The 18,920-nt window shown below is 41.2% G+C and overlaps 1 protein-coding gene across 1 annotated transcript in view; it reads right to left on the bottom strand.

Moving 5' to 3' along the window:
* DFFA (DNA fragmentation factor subunit alpha) overlaps positions 1-18,920 on the bottom strand; it is a 126,564-nt gene that overhangs the window by 106,219 nt on the left and 1,425 nt on the right. The window lies entirely within an intron of this gene.

The raw sequence follows: 18,920 nt of genomic DNA, 5'->3' as shown, positions 1-18,920 counted from the left end.
GAAAAGGACAAGCTTCAGGAGGCAAGGTGAGTATGGAGACACCATTTCTGTTTTTCCCAAAGAAGAGTAGGGGGACGGTTAGGGGAATTCCTGGAGGAATGGAGAAAATTCAGTATCCCTGGTTATTACATACAGTAGAAGGATATGTAAAAGAGTTCATGAAAGTACTGGTTCAGAGGAAAGAACCAAGAGTTGAGTGTGAGCGAGGAATTAAAATGTATAGTGGATGCAGAAATAGTTTCTATGTTACAACAAGCATTGGCCATGCCAATCGGTTTCGCCATATTAGTGTATTATGAAAATATGTCCTCGGTGCAATGCAGATTTGGAAAAGCATTCCAATGACACATGCGTGGCTTAGACGGGCGGGAGGGGAACCCATGCCCACTTGTAGTTGTCAATCAAACCCAACAGGATTTTGTACAACAGGTGCTCTTAACTCACATTTTTTAAAGTGCTTTCATAATGGTTAAATAAAATGTTTGCCTAAAATCATACAATTTAAGCAGGTAAGATGCACAATCAGGCTCTCCCTTTTTGCTCTCACCCTTGGTGAGAATTTTTTTTTAACTCGGCAGTAGTGCCACCCTTCACTGCCTTTGATGTAACTTCAAAGATACTTTCTGTAGTTCTTTCAGTCTTATCATTTCAGAACTGAAGCATTTTCAATATTATATACAACAAAGCCGTAGTTGGTGCATTTTTTATCTTATGCAACAAACAACAATTGACAAAGCCAATAGCCTTCACTTGCTGTAAGTGTAATGTCACTTGTTGTATTTTATATCTGGACGCAATGACAGAGACAGAAAAATACCAGTCCAGCAGCACAGTATGCTTAGCACAGATTTTTAGCTTAGGGTGTTATATGGTACGTCCTTAATTACATAGGCCACGCCCCTTTGAAAGACACTCAGGTTTTTCATCCCACTTAAAGCTCAGACCACATCTATCGGGTTTTATTGGCCTTTCATTTTTTAGGACTTTTGGAAGGGATCACTGCACATAATTTAATGATTTGAAAGAGTGATGTTCAATTGAAACAGGAAAAATTATGGCATTTCCTTAGCAACTTATGAATAAAGACAAGAAAATGCACAGTGGGAGCAACAGTATTTGATGCAAACATTAATACACTTTTTTGCTGTCTGTTCCTGAGCGCCTCGAACCATGGCTGCAGCAGGGTCAGGTTGCTTATGCGTTCTGGTTTTGTATAATATTTGCTACCTCTGAACTAATTGCAGCAGCGCCCGTCTCAAATTCAGCAGCAATGTATGCTTCCTTCTGGCAATATAAGCAGTAATTGTACCCGCCCCCCTCTCCCCCCCCCCTTCCATAGACGTCCTGGCAGTGTTTCTTATAAAGGACCTGGCCTCTTGTGTTAGCAGTTTCCAGCACTTAGAGGAAAATCCATGACCCTAATGAAAGCCTCCACGTGAGGGATTAGTGTTTCCGATGGAGTACAATAGTTGTTGTCTGTGGTTGTACACACCTTATTATATTACTAAACATTTAGGGACACATTTTACAGCTGGTGACTTTGCTCCTATTCTGCACCCACAGACCCCGGTCTTGCTTCTATGTACAAATAATATTGTTTTTGAAGTGACTACCGTTCACGCCATACCGCCTACCAGCCACCAGCCCAGAGTTCGGTGTTTTTGGTTTGCATTTTATATTTCAATGGAAGGAAACTGTAAGGCCTGTGTTTCCTCACAGCTGTCACGGCTCTCTTTGGAGCAGCAGAATTACATCATTAGATGAGATTAAGAACTGGGAGCTCGCAGCAGGAGAGAGTCTCCTAAACAATGATATAGTGTGTTTTGGACATGGAGAATAAGCGTGTGAATCGCACGGCTTTTGTTTAGTTCATTTCACCATGTAGATTGGTCTTGGGTAGGGCCTCCCTTCTACCCCCTCCCCCCCCCCCGGAAAATACACACGCATTACAGCACATTGTCTTGTTTTACATTCAGTCACCCTCTTGTCTTCGTGTTCAATGTTAGCGGAGTGGGTTTCAAAGTGCCTAGAGGCGCCATCAATGGGAATTGAAACATTTGTGTTGGAAGACCTTCATGTTGTTGTGTTCTATCTAGGCCCCCGATCAATATTGTGACCTTATGCCCCTATACGGCTATAATCAATACATATCCCTATAATGGCATAAACGATCAGAGCCATAATTCAGTAACTCGTCTCTGCAGCTCATTACAGTACATGACACAGCAGAAGCCACTTCCTTAGATTCCTAGATAACACACCGAGTTCTTTCGACAGCTCAAACCCCCAGCAACCTGGGAAAGCCCCGCTTGCTTTGTTTTGATTAGTAATAGAACTCTTGCGAGCACTGTAAGAATGACCAGTTCTTAGTGACATCTTTATTGACGTCTTATGTCCAAAAACTTACGTCAAACTCAGCACCTTTCAGGTATAAATAATACCAACGTTGCCTTAAGCAAACACGATGGTGGTGGTGAATACTGGAGCAGAACAGCTGTCCCTTGCAGAGCCCAGCAGATGCGAGAAGCCCACAGACGCTGCCCCTCCTCCTCCTTGACGCGCTGAGAAAGACGCTGTCTTTTCTCCTGCCGAGAAAATCCAGCTCCGTCGTTTCCAGCCTACCCTTGCGGGTAACTGGAATATCGAGTCCTGAGAGGAGATACCAGACCTCCAACATTCTATTCCAGAGGTACGGTGCTGACTAGACCCTTAGAGAGAATTCTTGAAGCAAACCCTTGGCAAAACCAACCTAACTTAAACTGCTACTTACTTACTCCCTCCCATGTAGTAGGCTTCGGTCAGGTACACTGGGGTAGGCGTAGTTAGAAGCACCAGTTGAGGACGTTAGCCAAATGTATATATGAATGTATATATTTTATTCATTTTAACTATCGTATGGCTAAGAAACCATATCAATGCTTTTACGGTATTATTTCGCAATACTCCTTTTACTGTACACACTTTTCATAATAACAAGTCTTGCGATTGTGGCAATTCATTTCTCTTGCATGAGAAGGAAGACTGCTCAATAAATATCTTTTATTGAAAACGCCCGTCTCTCTATTCTCTGCATACTGGTGAAAGTAATTCTGCACAACTGACTGAGTGAAATAGCTGTCTATTGTTTCACACGACTCTAGAGATTGACTCTTATTCTGAGGAGCAAAGTTGTCATGTTTATGCGGTTGTCGGAAGCTGAATCCCTTCTTGTCTGAGCCAGGGAAGCTGATCACTTCCTATTCAGTCAAGAAAGTTTCCAGTGACCTCTGAGCTAGCTGGCGCAAACCTAAATTAAGTCTAACATAGTCAGAAGAGACCTAGAAGACCGCACTCCTACGTCTACACTGCTGTTTATGTTATTCCAATGCGCAGGACCTATAGGGAAAATAGGAACTACACTACATGGCGCCCAACGTGGGGTAAGGTGATAAAACTAACGCAAGACGTTAGAGTAACTCAGTTGTGCTTTTTCACACAGACCCTTTCTCCCGTAAATACTCCAATAGACGTCTGGAGTGGGTGAAAGGTTAAAATCCGCCTGAACTTAGTAGGAAGAGATTCCTATGTAGAGCTTCTGGTTTATTCAACGTTGAAGGATACAGTGTTCCAAAAAATTGTGCACCTAATCTTTGTTTCCTTGAAACCTGTTCTGTAACAAAAGACCTTCCTGACAGTAAAATGCCAGGAGAAGGCGGGAACAACGGAACCGCTGAAGTCGCAGTAGACGCGAATCAGCAGGGTCCCGATGTTACAGGGATTAATGAACCGGGTGCGATTATCATCCCGGTCAACATAAGAAAAACTATAACGTTAAAACTTATAGAAAACGGACTGACCTTACGAGGTGATACCGTCATTTTCGTGACAGAGGCACACGAATATCAGCAGACAGAGGTATTCTACTCTTGGATAAAATTTCCAGCGGCAAACGCTACAACACATGAGTTCCACTATTACAAAAGAGAGGATCCACTGGAAGAGTACACTCCTTTCGAGGAGATTGAAATCCCATTAAAATATCAAGAGCACCTGCTCTGGTTTAAAGGCGCCCTAAAAACCAATGATCACATTACCAGGCTCGGTCCACTAGGTAGACCAGGAGCAACGTGGCCGGTTCTAGCCAGCTACACACTACATCTGAAAACAGCTAAAAACATTAATTAAAATACATAGACAGTTAGTCCAATATGTAATGCGGACTGCAACAGTCCAAACATCTGTTAATGTTCCACAGCTGACCCCTCATCAGGGGAACACAAATATAATTACACCACAGAACATACAATCATGTCTTGGTAAAACACCCATAAAACGGGAACAAATTCCTTTCTGGTTAGCGCAGAAAATTACTCAAATAGAGGCAGTATTTCCGAATACTACCCCTATTGAGAAACACAGAATTCTGACTATCTGCCTTCCAATGGGGGTCGCACCACATGTGGAGGACTGTGACACTTGGGGTACAGTCTTTGCTTCCATTTACACAAAAACACATGGTGTTCCGTCCATGGCGGTAATACCAGATGTGCTAAAACAAATTCAGAATGAATACGGTCCAGAACCTGCTTTAACTCTTGGTATGAAATTACTGAAAGACTTCAAGCAGGTTTCGGCTATATTACTAGCCAACATAAAAGGAGAAGCAGCATCTGTGGCGATCCGCCAGAAATTGAAAGAAACGGATATAACAGATCGACCAATTGAGCTTGCCAGAATTATAGAAATTTTTTATGAAGAATTAGGTAGAGATAGTTTGGGTGGGAAACCTGTAAAACCACAACTACTCGAAAATCCTGAAAAATTATTTATTAAAAATAATCTAAACACTCCTAAAAAGAGCTGGGATGGAAATAAACAGTCCACTCCCAAAGAAAAAGTTTTCCAGTCCAGAGGAAGGTCTCCTCGACGGAGGGAAAGAACTCAGACTCGAGAACACCAGTCTCCCCGGAGGGAGCACTCTGAGAAAAGATATAACCTTAGAAATAGGGATAACTTGAAAAAGCCTGATAGATATCAAAGTATTGATACATGTCCCTCTCGATCTTTTTCGCAGAAATCGGAAAGAAGAGGACGGTCAGACCCAGGAGAGCACACCAAGTCCAAAGACAAGGAACCTGCTCAAAGTAAAAAAATACAATTTCCAAGAAAGAAGGTAGCCAGTATTAGAGTAATCGAACATGCCGAGAATACTGAGGACACAGCTGAAAAACGGGGAGTGGGCACAGACAATGCTAGACAGTGCAGCAGAAATCACCATAGCTCGCAAGATCCTGATGAGTCATCTGGAGACAGTGGAGACGAATGAATACATTCAGGTAGAAACTGCAGACACCAGAGTTAGCGATCCTCATAAGATATATGAAATAACACTGCGTATAGAGGGAGATAAGACTAGGAAAATAAGGGGTCTATTTTGGGATAAACTCTCAAAAGGCTTTGACATCCTGTCAGCTGAGAAAGATTGGCCCCCCGAGTTTGTTAGGGAGTGCCCTCATGGCGAAGAAATGATTATGCCTGCCTTCTCAAATCACACTAAATATATATATGCAAGGAAATGGGCAGTAGCCCAGGCACCAGCATTATATAAGACTCATGTAGGATGGGATGAGGACTCTCCTCCTCACAAAATCCAGTTAAAAAGTCAACCGACTGCACAAAGGCAGTACCCAATTAAGCAAGAAGCTAAAAAACAGGTCAGGGAGATTTTAGGTCAACTTGAATACCAGGGGGTGATTGAAACATGCACCTCTCAAATGAACAATCCTTTGTTTCCTGTCTTCAAACCGGACGATTCGTATCGTCTAGTCTTGGACTACAGACACCTTAACTCATGTTGCAAAACATTTGCAGTACAAAATTCGCATAGTGCTGCACTAATGAATAACAAAGTTCGCAAAAAATACAAAACGACATTAGACATATCTAATGGGTTCTTTTGTCAAAATATTGTACCAGAAAGCAGGTACTTGACCGCTTTCTCAATAATGGGGTCACAGAAAAATTTCTGTAGGCTCCCACAGGGATTCAAGAACAGCCCAGGACTATTCTCAGCCAAAGTAACAGAGTTACTACAAAAATATGATGAGGCATTATCTTATGTCGATGACATCTATCTCACAGACGACGACTTGGATACTCACTTGAAAAGGGTGAACACCATAATACTTGGGTTCGCAGCAGAGGGTTACAAATTCAACTTTAAAGAGTCAAGGATTGCCCATCTGACAGTCATATTTTTAGGATACAAATTATCAAGTGAAGGAAAAAGCCTAGCGGACAACTTCTTAGAGAAGTGCGCTGTACTCCAAGCACCAAAAACGCCGAAGAACTTACAATCAATTCTAGGCTTCCTGAATTTCGGAAGAACTTACATTCTAAATTATGCAGAGAGGGTTAAACCTCTCTATGAATTAATAAAACCAGATTTTAAACCAATCAACTGGACTCAAAAACACATAGAAATTTTGAGATCACTGCAAACAGACATGTTAGCAAAAACAAAATTAGAAACACGTGACAATACACGCAACCTTGTAATCCGAGTCATCCCAGGAAGATGTGGATTCACGTACCTGACCTCTAATGAGGGAGAAACGGTACCAGTAGCTTACAAATCTCACTTGTACACACAAGCAGAAAAAACATTCAGTCTCACAGAAAATACTGTGAAAGCAGTGCAGACTGCTATAGCGAAAGAACGAGAACTAGCACAAGGCAAAAGGATCACTCTTCTCACAGCAGAATCCGCCTTCGAGGCACTATTCAGCCCAGTAAACCTGCCTACAGTGTCACTGGATCCGAAATGGATACTGTGGGAAAATTCTCTTGCAGCAGAAGACGTGAAATACTATTTCGCCCCGCACATGAAAAAACTGAATGATTTAAATTATGAAAAAGAATATCCTCTGCCAATCGAAATTCTTCCTCTACAACAGTACTCCTGTATAATCTATACAGACAGATTTGTACAGCATTACAATGTAGAAAATAAATCCTACGATGCAGCCTGCGCGATTGTTAAAGGTCGCTGGCTCTGCGGTAAATTCAGACTGAAAATAACAAAAACTGAATCACTGAGAAAATGTTCGGCTCAGCGAGCTGAAATCAGATCTTTAAAGATGGCGCTTGAAAATGCCGAACGTGAATTCCCAACACTAATCGTGTGCGATTCGCATTTTTGCGTCAACTCCTACAATAATGATTTGCAGAACTGGATTCAAAATGATTACAAAGATGACACAGGTGCCACAATCAAGCATAAAATGCTTTGGAAACAAGTAGTTCTTTTACAGAAGGAACTACAAAAGACTCACGTGATACACACTCTGAGTCATCAACGTGATGGCGTTCACGTTGCAGGGAATTTATTGCCTAATACAGCCATAGCGGAAGCAACTAAACCGGCTTCCGTAGCCACAAAAAAGCGTTCAGAAAAATACATAGACGGGGAAACCATGCTGGCAGTAAAAACGTCCTTAAAAGGCGACTGTGCAGCACTACCCGTGAACTATCCACTCAATTATACATACGTAATTGATGCAAACTCCGTTCCTTTTGCTCGAATCCCTGGAGTGGGGGATAGGGTAGTTCCAAACACGAACCGGAGAAAGTTATTAATAGCAGACGCACACATAGGTGAAGGTCCAAGGCACAAACAGATGAAGGAATCTCTGACCGAATTACAATCAGTATACTGGTGGCCGGAGATGAGCCTGCACCATTATAAATTTGTAAAGAGCTGTCCAGACTGTGACAGAGACCGCAGTAACGAATCAAGCGGTGTAATGCCATGGCCTTGTATGAAGGTAGCGTAATGCTGTCTATATGAAAATCCAGCGTCCTATTAATTGTTTAAGACTACATTCACTTTAAAAATGTGGCACCAGCGCTCGGCTGACGCCAAAACTGTTATAAAAGATCTGCGAGTCTTTATCGGCACATACGCAATTGCCATGCTTCATTCTGACCAGGGTCCTGCTTTTAGCTCTCGAGCTTATAAGGAGGCCATGGCCAGTATGGGCATTGGGTTGCGATTCTCTTGTCCATTTCACCCTGAGGGAAACAGTGTAGTGGAAAGAAAAAAACGAGACATAAAGCAATCTGTAACAGCGAAGGTATTAGGTTCGGGTGATGGGTGGGTCAAACATTTAATAAGTGTCCAAGGTAGTCTTAATAATTTGCCAAGAAATTCTCTAAGAGGTTTCAGCCCGTACGAACTATTGTTCGGAACTAGAATGCATGTTCAGGACCTTGATAGTCAGGCTTCAGTGGTAAAAGAGAAGAATAAAGACTTTGACATCAAAGATCGTTTGGCTGTTTTACAGGACTTGAATGAAACAAGAAAATCCTTAAGCAACATAAAAGCAAAGCAACAGCCATCTACCACTGAAGACATGCCACCTGTCCCAGCAAGACCTGTCTGGATTCCAAAGATTGGGGATCGGGTCAGAGAAAAAATAGCGGTGAAGAAGGAATTTGGGCCTTCTTACAGAAAAGCAGTACCTGTCTTAGCAATCAACGGAACAAGATCAGTAGTACTACCGCCCCTTGCTGGTAAAAAGGAGAACCGAGTTGTATCAATCGACCTGGTAAAACCACAATCATGTGGCCTATAATCAACAGTAGGCCAAGTGGACTCCCAAGAAATAACAGAATACCCAAATTAGCAACAATCCAAAGGGTTCAAACTGAAAGACTAATCACATTTGATAAATCTGCAGTGCACAGAGAAGGACTATGCAATAATGCCATGGAACTTGTGCCTCTTGAAACACAGATTGAAACAGTTTGTCATGAAACTCCAGTCTACAATGATGTGGCATCAGAATGTGCTAATGAAAAGCAAACGGAGAAAACAATTCCAACAATCGACAGAGCTGCCTCTGGCTACTTCATCAATTTCGATAACTTTTCTGAAGATCAAAGCGACCCTGAAGTGACTTTTAAAAAAAAAGGCTACAGAACTCTTTCATCAACTCAAGGAAACATTTCTGAATGCACCGTTGTTTGAGCATTGGATTGTATCAGGGGTACTTATACTCCTACTATGCCTAATTTTGGTTTTAATTTTAGGAAAGTTTATTACAGTTCAATGGACAGAGCAAGTCAGAACATCAACTTAGTTCTGAAACCTCACAAATCATCTCACGTCAAGAAAAGAGAACTATCATCAGTAAATGTCACAGCCATTCCAATACCCGGCGGGGTAGTGTGGGACAAGACTGACTATGAAATATATGGCCTGGTCGAGATCTTGAAATATCCTCACCAGTTCAAGGTTTCATTAAGTGACTTTGTAAAACCAAGTACATTCTCTGATGATTGGGATTTTGAAAGTATAAATAATATGATGTCGGATTTAGTGTTGTCAGCAAAATTTACAGAACATGATTATTTACAAGGTTCATCCAATTATGAACAGATGTACTGTTTTTCAAATTACGCAGACCATTACTTACATAAATCTGCTCAACCTAGAAATGTTTTTAAATATAACCAATGGGAACATTGTGCTACTCCACCTAAAAGCAGTTCAAAAACGTTTTTGAGAAATTCCAATACTTCTCAGGGTTTAACACAAGTGATGCAGAAACATTTTATTATAAACTGTTGGATAAAACAGGGACGAAAACCATGCTGACAAATACTAAATTGATATATTCAGAAGCATTTTATGAAAAAATGAATACATTTGGTTTTGATTTCTGGAAAAAAAACATTGAAACAAAAACCATCTGGGGTACAAAATATTGGCAGGTACAAGGCCTAGAATAATTTTTTCGAGCCTGCATGATCCCAGAACAAATAATGTTCTTAAATGACACAATTCACCAAACAACCTGTCTTGGCCTAGCTAAGATTAAAGACCTTAACAAACCGTCTATTCCAAAGCCAATACCTGATAATGCAACCACAGATATTGAAATAGACATATCCAAAATTTTACATCTAAACAGAACACATCCTGATTGGAAAAAAGTGGTTAATCTGGCAAGAAGACACTAATAAATGTCAAGATAGATTCCTGAACAAAACACAGGGGATAAAAATGACCAGACCAGACCCTAGATACTCCCAGAGACAACATCCAGGGATAGTAACAACATAAAGTGTAGGGAAACTGTGCCTTGAATGGCTAGAATCATCCACACTGGCAGAAATTAAGCAACATTTATCTTTACTTAAAGATGGTGCTGATTTGCGCGATTTTATTATGGGACCACGCAAACAGCGTCAAAAACGTTTCATAGCGGCAAGTGTATATGCGGCATATAACGAGGCATGGAAAGTAATGCAAATTGAAACAGCAGAAATAATACGAGAAATTGATCGTATTAATTTGGAAAAATCACTTTCTGTTGTGGACAATGGGTTAATGCCTCTGTCCTCCAGAATATATTCGTTGGACAGTATTGTATCATCTGCCATCGATATAATAGATAAAGACTTGCTAATGTTACAACATGGCCAGTCCCAATTACGTTCTATTGTACAGCTAGGCTGGACGTTGCAAAATCTTCGTTCAGGCTATGTGCCATGGCGTCTAATCAACACAACGTCATTGTTTTCCATCTTTAACCTTACTGATAAACAAATCAGTTTGGCACAGAAAGGAGCAGACTATACAATCCTGAGCATCGAAAAACTTGAGAGATTACCATTGACAATGTCAGAAAGACCTGTCGTTGAATGGATAATACACTGGATTATCACAACTCCGATAACAACTTTCCGATTTAAAAATTGCCTTGAGTATATACCGACAGGCCAGTATGAACGATTGGGTAAAGGGTACATTAAGTCATCATGGAAATTACCATATACACACACATGCTATAGTGGCAACGACAAAAATTTATTTCTTAGTGGTGAAAATTGCAAACCTTCACTAAGCGGTATACTTTTGTGCCAGGGTATTAATTTACATGGGTCCTGTGAAGGGACTTCAAACAACCTTTCATGCCACCAGCACGTCACACATGCAACGCAGATAGAGCCTTTCTTTAGGCAACTTTCTAACGGGAGTTACATTCTAATAACGGATCACAGCTGTTGTGGCTTGGTGCCAGGGAAAGCATATCTCATAAGCGTGACTTCCATGGTCACTTGCTGTATGCAAGCATTGTTTCCAAACGGCCCTGGAGATTCCGAGACGCCGATTTGGCCTCCTTTACATATCTCTTCTATACGAATTGATACTTTAAGCAGAATGAAGTCTGTGCTTTTGCAGACAACAGTGCCCATCACGTCATCAAAAGAAACGTATGATCTCCAAGTTGCAAGGACAACATCGGAGATACATGAACTTTTATCAACAAATTGCCCCGTGCATTTCACAGAAATGCTCAGCCAAATCCTAAATATGTCGGATGCCATTGGTATCTCAAACGTATTTAAGACGATTTTTTCGGAACTGTTAACACCATTCAAAGCAGTTCTGGGAATTATTCCCAATTTTGTCCATTCAGTCTTTGGCGGCCTACCACTACTTTTGGGACTTGTAGCAGGCATTTTATTTTTGACCCTCCTGCTCCGATATGGCAAGCCAAAACACAGACATGACTCCGGCAAGGATGGAAGAAACGATCCTAGCAATACGCTACTGGGACCGCATAACTAGAGTCCTTGGATTGGCCCGGCTGAGGGATCTGAACATGACCTGGTTTCTTTCATTCAGACCTATATGCAGACCTGCATCTTACCTGTGCTTCGATGTATGCTATGCGGAGAAGAATGCGTGTTAGACACCTGTCTTGCACTACCATCAGCAGTACCAATGGATATCAATACTTTGCTATGTCCTGTAACGGCTCATGCATCGTGTTGTCCCCAGCGGCTACCAATCCTGATGACGGCATTCGTTGAGACTCCTGCGCTACGACTAGGTGGCGGCAGTGAAGTGATAAATGAAAGCAGCATCACCCAGGTATGGCCTTCTGTGAGCATTGCTGATCCAGACATCGATGATAGCAATCATTCTCACAACTGCCAGGTTACTGCACTATCGAACCTGGTAGAACTGTCACCTGAATATGTAGACCTATTCTTTGAGAGCTTGTCTGATATGATGTTCTCCCCTGAACAGAAACAATAACTTTTTGGAAAAACATTCCGGCGCACAGCGTTCCCATGAACTCTGAATTCGGCCTTCAGTTTTGATCAACAAAAACTACTGAAAAGCGTTTGGAACTCTATTTCCCCGTTCACCATGAAATATTTTTTAATCAGACACTTTTCAAATTATTTACTTTTTTTGGCACAAATACTTTTGCCTAAAGTAGAACTATTCAAAAAAGAACAGAACTATTTTTAGTAGATCTAGAGACAAATACTTTACCTCGGCCTATAGCACAAATTACAGCAATTGTATTTATAGGTGATGAAATAGTCTCGCCCTTCTTTTCTGTATTAAGAGACATTTCATGTGTAATTTTTCGCAAAATCGTTCAACTGATTACATATGCAATAATTTTTGAATGATTACTATGCTTAAAAACGTACAGTACCTATATTTTCATATATTTCATATACGCCATTTCAAATGCAAATATGTATTTTGGGGTGGGTAGGAATACACGCGCATCTTATCGCTTTAGTTTTTAGTAATTTGATGGACATAAATTCGTGAAGTGGGTGTTGTGTTCTATCTAGGCCCCCGATCAATATTGTGACCTTATGCCCCTATACGGCTATAAATCAATACCTATAATGGCATAAACGATCAGAGCCATATTTCAGTAACTCGTCTCTGCAGCTCATTACAGTACATGACACAGCAGAAGCCACTTCCTTAGATTCCTAGATAACACACCGAGTTCTTTCGACGGCTCAAACCCCCAGCAACCTGGGAAAGCCCCGCTTGCTTTGTTTTGATTAGTAATAGAACTCTTGCAAGCACTGTAAGAAAGACTAGTTCTTAGTGACATCTTTATTGACGTCTTATGTCCAAAAACTTACGTCAAACTCGGCACCTTTCAGGTATAAATAATACCAACATTGCCTTAAGCAAACACGATGGTGGGGGTGAATACTGGAGCAGAACAGCTGTCCCTTGGAGAGCCCAGCAGATGCGAGAAGCCCACGGACGCTGCCCCTCCTCCTCCTCCTTGACGCGCTGAGAAAGACGCTGTCTTTTCTCCTGCCGAGAAAATCCAGCTCCGGCGTTTCCAGCCTACCCTTGCGGGTAACTGGAATATCAAGTCCTGAGAGGAGATACCAGACCTCCAACATTCTATTCCAGAGGTACGGTGCTGACTAGACCCTTAGAGAGAATTCTTGAAGCAAACCCTTGGCAAAACCAACTTAACTTAAACTGCTACTTACTTACCCCCTTCCATGTATTAGGCTTAGGTCAGGTACACCGGGGTAGGCGTAGTTAGAAGCACCAGTTGAGGACGTTAGCCAAATGTATATATGAATGTATATATTTTATTCATTTTAACTATCGTATGGCTAAGAAACCATATCAATGCTTTTACAGTATTATTTCCCAATACTCCTTTTACTGTACGCACTTTTCATAATAACAAGTCTTGCAAATGTGGCAATTCATTTCTCTTGCATGAGAAGGCAGACTGCTCAATAAATAATATCTTTTATTGAAAACGCCTGTCTCTCTATTCTCTGCATACTGGTGAAAGTAATTCTGCACAACTGACTGAGTGAAATAGCTGTCTATTGTTTCACACGACTCTAGAGATTGACTCTTATTCTGAGGAGCAAAGTTGTCATGTTTATGCGGTTGTCGGAAGCTGAATCCCTTCTTGTCTGAGCCAGGGAAGCTGATCACTTCCTATTCAGTCAAGAAAGTTTCCAGTGACCTCTGAGCTAGCTGGCGCAAACCTAAATTAAGTCTAACATAGTCAATAGAGACCTAGAAGACCGCACTCCTACGTCTACACTGCTGTTTATGTTATTCCAATGCGCAGGGCCTATCGGGAAAATAGGAACTACACTACAATGTAGTATCCCTGGAAATCAGTTTTACTTCTGCTTGCACTGTACACCACAACTTCCCTTCCCTCTAATCTCTGAAACCGGACTTATTTATGTTTTTGTAAGGTTCCGAACCTCGATTGCTGCGCACCATGAGGTGATTTACAACCGAACGTTGTGCAACATTTTCAATGTTTTGAAATGCTTTTTTCTCAGCCTCATTAATTTACTCTTTTGTGTTGCTGTAAACAGCATTCAAAATGTGCAGTGTCTTCTCTGTTATTTATGCCGTTTGCTGAAAACAACTTAATTGCGTTCCGGGGAGCAAGAATGTACCGCAGCGCTGAAATACATGCACACATTTTAAGCGTGCCTAAAAGGTCCTGCTACAAGTAATTACGATTGTACTGAAAACACTAATATATATTATACATACATCTAGAACAAAATTCCCGAAAACTGCTTTTTACGGGAGGACAAACCTATTGTTTCCAAACTGTGTGCACGATCATTTATACAACAACACTTTGGACAGGGGACCTATTAGCGAAAAAGAGAGGCACCAATACTGTGTTTACCAAACAGATAAATCTTCAGCTTTAAGCGTGCTGTTTCCAAATGCCCTCTGTCCTCAGAGCACCACCCAAACCTGGGGTAAAATGTCAATTTTTTGTCCAATTTTGGAAAAGCACCACTTAGTAAATCAATCCTAGTCAAAAAATGGGAGCGCTAAATAACTCTCTTATTGTCTGTGTATACAAACGCTGAGTCTTGATGTAAATTTTCAGTGCTTGTTTAATGTTCCGTTTTTGGAAAAAGAAGAAAGCCAGCCAACGCGTTTCGTTCTGAAAACACAACTTCTTCAGGGCTTGCGATACGGAGCCTTCCCGTGTAGGAGAATATATGTGTTACCGTGTTCCACAATCCCAAGCAGCAAGTATAATAACGGTAGTCACCCAGTGTGTTGATCACGATGAATCGACATCGCGGCGTTCTGCAATTCCGAGAAAAAAAAACGCCGTCCCCGCTTTGTGTGCACGATCAGTACGCAAACTTATAGTGGCTATCTACCACTCAGCGAAAATCTCATTATACGGTATAGATATGCGCTTCGTTTGTTATTTATTATTTATTATCCCTATGCCTCTGCTGCGAATAGACTGGCAGGTGTACTTACAAATCACTGAATGTAAAACATGGATTTACACATGCGCCAGACTCTTTCATGCGCTTACACGTTTCTGGTGCAGCTTGTGCTGTCTCTGCCTCACGTCATCAATTAGGAACGCCACTGCTTTGTTGCACATGCGTATGATGCAAGGCATCGCGCGCATGCAACACAAAGAGTGCGATTTACGCCACCAATCACGACACAAACAAGCATTGAAAATGCAATAGGACTCGGAATTACCCGAGCCCTATTGGATTTTAAATGTAAGAGCGGGCACGAATGAAGGCACTAACGGGAGGGGGTGGAGGGGTAGTTGTGACACAAGGAGTTACAGACTGCGGGAGGGAACGAGGAGAGAGAGGTAAACCTAACGTTTTTCTAAGTAATGGGTCTGATAGACTCGGAAGTGCAAAAATGACATCAGGGCAGCCAGGAGGCGGGACAAAAATGCCAAAAAACAATCAAAATGCAGAATTTTGGATTGTAGCCAATCAAAGTTATGCCCAGAAAGTGGGCGGAGCTTGCCTCGCTATACTGGATACAGCATCTCTCGTCGAGACAGGGCATGCGCTGCCTAGGCGAAACCTAAAAAGGAGCAGTGAAGCGATAAGTAGAAAGAGGAATGTGTTTTGTAAGCACTATATTTTTGGGTGAAAAAGAAGAAGAAGGGATGGACACCAGTGATTAACCTGAGAGATCTGAACAGGTTTTAGGTGTACAGGCATTTAAAATGGAGGGTATCCATTGTCTGAAGGATCTGTTGATGAGAAACGATTGGATGGTGAAGTTAGATTTGAAGGATGCATACTTTACTATCACCATGGACATAGTGAGTCAGAGGTATTTACAATTCGGTCGGAGGGGACAATTATATTAATTCAAGTGCCTTCCTTTTGGTCTCTCTTCAGCACCTTGGTGCTTTACCAAGGTCATGATGGTAGTGATGTCTTACTTTTGAGAGAGAGTAGTACAGATGATCGTTTATTTGTGCGACATACTGGTAATGTCTCAGAGTGTGGTCGAATTGAAAGAAGAGATAAAAAATGTGATTGGGATGTTAGAGTTGTTAGGATTTATAATAAACAGAGAAAAATCGATCTTAGTAGAGAATTGAAATTCTTGGGCTGTCTAGTAGAAATAAAGAAGTTAATTTTTCAGCTTCCAGAGAGGAAGGTGAAGATGATGAGGAAATAAATAACTCTGGTTTTAAATACAGAGTATTTATTGTTGAGACATTTGGCTCGTGTGATAGGATCGTTATCTTCATCTATCCAGGCAATATTTCCAGGATCTTTACATTACCGTGCTTTGCTGATATTGAAAGGAGAAGCTCTGAGGAAAGGTCTGTTGTATGGAGACATAATAAAAATAGATTCAGAAGTGAGAGTTGTTATGGTGGTTGCACAATATGAAGGCTTGGAATAGAAGAGCCATTTTTGGTTGTGCCCTGAATATTGTTTTGGAGACGGATGACAGTCTGAGAGGTTGGAGATCTCGTTTGGGAGCTTCAGAGATTGGGGGCGTGTGGACACTGTAAGAAAAATTGAAGCATATAAATTGGCTGGAATTAATAATAGGTTTGTATGCGTTGAAGAGTTGCAAAAGAGAATTGCAAGGACAGGCAGTATTGATGAGGATGGACAATGTGTCTGCAGTAGGTTACACAAACAATTTAGGAGTGAGGCGGTCTCATGAGTTGTCATATTTAGTAAAGGATTTTTGGGAGTTTTGTTTGGAGCACAAGATTTCCGTGAGGGCAAAGTATTTGCCGGGGGACATGAATATATTAGCAGATTCGAATTCTAGGCATTTAAGAGATTTAAGCGACTGAAAGCTGGATCACATGATTTTTTGCAGAATAAACAAGATTTGGGGTCCATTGGAAGTGGATTTGTTTGCAAACAGACTGACCTGTTAGTTAGCAAGTTATTTCAGTTGGTTGCCGGATCCAGAGGCGAGTGCTGTGGGTGCATTCATGCAGATTTGGAAAGGGAGGAGAGCGTTAGCATTTCCTCCATTTGCGATGTTGCAGAGTGCTTATGAAAGTGAGAGAGGAGAGATGTCAGATAGTGTTGGTGACTCCTTTTTGGGTTTCACAAGTATGGTTCAACAGTTCTGGTACTGGCGTGTGCAATACCCTTTGGTACCAGCGAGAGAAGGAATTTTAAAGAGTGGGGACGGAGAAGGAGAAGAACATCCTTTGGTAGAGAGTGGGGCGCTGAACCTTCTTGTTTGGAAGGTATCAGGAGAAACAGACATATGCAGGGTCTTTCGAGCAGGGCCTCAGAGCTACTGGAGGAATCATTGGCTCCGGGAACGAGGAGTAGGTATAAAGGAATATGGGGAATACACGCAAGTTGGTGATTGGAACGGAATTTAGATACCATGGAGGCTCCTGTGGTAGAGGTGGTAATTTTTTTAGGAGAAAAGTTTGAGGAAGGATTGAGTTACAGGACAAAAAATGGCTATAGATCTGCAGTTTAGGATGGTCATGCACAAGAGGAAGGGAGATCCGTGGGTAGGAATTTGTTGTATTGTAGCATTTTAAAAGTATTAGGTTGCGAAGACCTCCTAGAGCTAGGTATGATGTGCTGTGAGATGTAAGTAAAATATAGAAAAGATTTATAGACTGGCTGGAGAATAGGTTTATAAACTTAAAGCAGGTTACAGAAAAATTGTCAACTCTTTTATGTTTGGTTTCATGTAGGAGATGTTCAGATGTTAAGGCTTTGGAGGCAAGTAAAAGATTGTATGGTCCAGGCGGAGTTCATTTTGAGATATGGAAGAGAACCAAAACGACGTCTTTTATCCTAGGTTTGAAGGAAATCCAAAGTTTTATGTGGTTGAATGTTTGTTGGAATATATAACACATGGTGAAAATCAGTTATTAATTTCATATGTAAAACCGGACAAGGCGTGAGTTCAGCGACCATTGCAAGGTGGGTAAAAAGGGTAATGAAAGAGGCAGGAATTCATATTGATCAATATAAAGCGTATTCTTTGAGGGGTGCAATGGCGAGTATGTTGTACATGGCAGGTGGTCTTTTTGAAGAAATTTTAAGGGTGGCTGATTGGTCTAATGCAGGGACTTTTGCAATACATTACTTCAGACCAATAACGCATGTATCAAATGTGGTGTTTAAGGACTTTCAACATACATAATGGTAGCTTCTGGTCTTGAAATGAAATTGCGATTCTCCAAATGAAATGCAATGAGAAACAAGATTTTATTAAAGGCACAGAGGCTAACATTATTCCTCCCTCCACGACCATAAAAAAAAAAAAAAAAGGAGATAGCAAGAGGGAGTGGGGGTTATAAAGAGTATGTTTTTCAAATTTAAGGTAAGATACGGAGAATAACAGGGAGTCTTTTTATTTTAGCAAGTAGTGTGTTGTATGCAGACTAGTGAAAATGAAAGATGTTGTTATAATATGTATGGAGGAGTATGGTTGGATTTTATTTTAGTAACACCTTGTAATTGTCCATAGAGTCTTTATAAAGAGGAAAGAAGAAGGAGAGACCCGTAGGAAGTTTGAGGCTGCATTTAAAGAGGAAGAATGTTCTAAGCAGGGACTATTTATGGACTGTGAAGTACTAAATCTAGATTTTTATGTTCAGTGTTGTTTAAAGGTGCTGCAGTGGAGTGGCATTAAAAGTTAAATGCATAATGTTAGCCTCCATGTTTTTAATGAAAGCTTGATTCTCATTGCATTTGATGTAGAGAATCGCAATTTACCATAACCTCCCTCCCCTTTAAACTCACAAATGTGTTTTTCCCTAACTATGGTAAACCTTGTCAGAGAGGACCACATT

This window comes from Lissotriton vulgaris, chromosome 5, assembly GCF_964263255.1.
Source record: "Lissotriton vulgaris chromosome 5, aLisVul1.2, whole genome shotgun sequence".
In the NCBI taxonomy this organism is placed as follows: Eukaryota; Metazoa; Chordata; class Amphibia; order Caudata; family Salamandridae; genus Lissotriton; species Lissotriton vulgaris.
The sequence above is the reverse complement of the archived record's forward strand: the minus strand, read 5'-3'. Positions and strand labels throughout refer to the sequence as shown.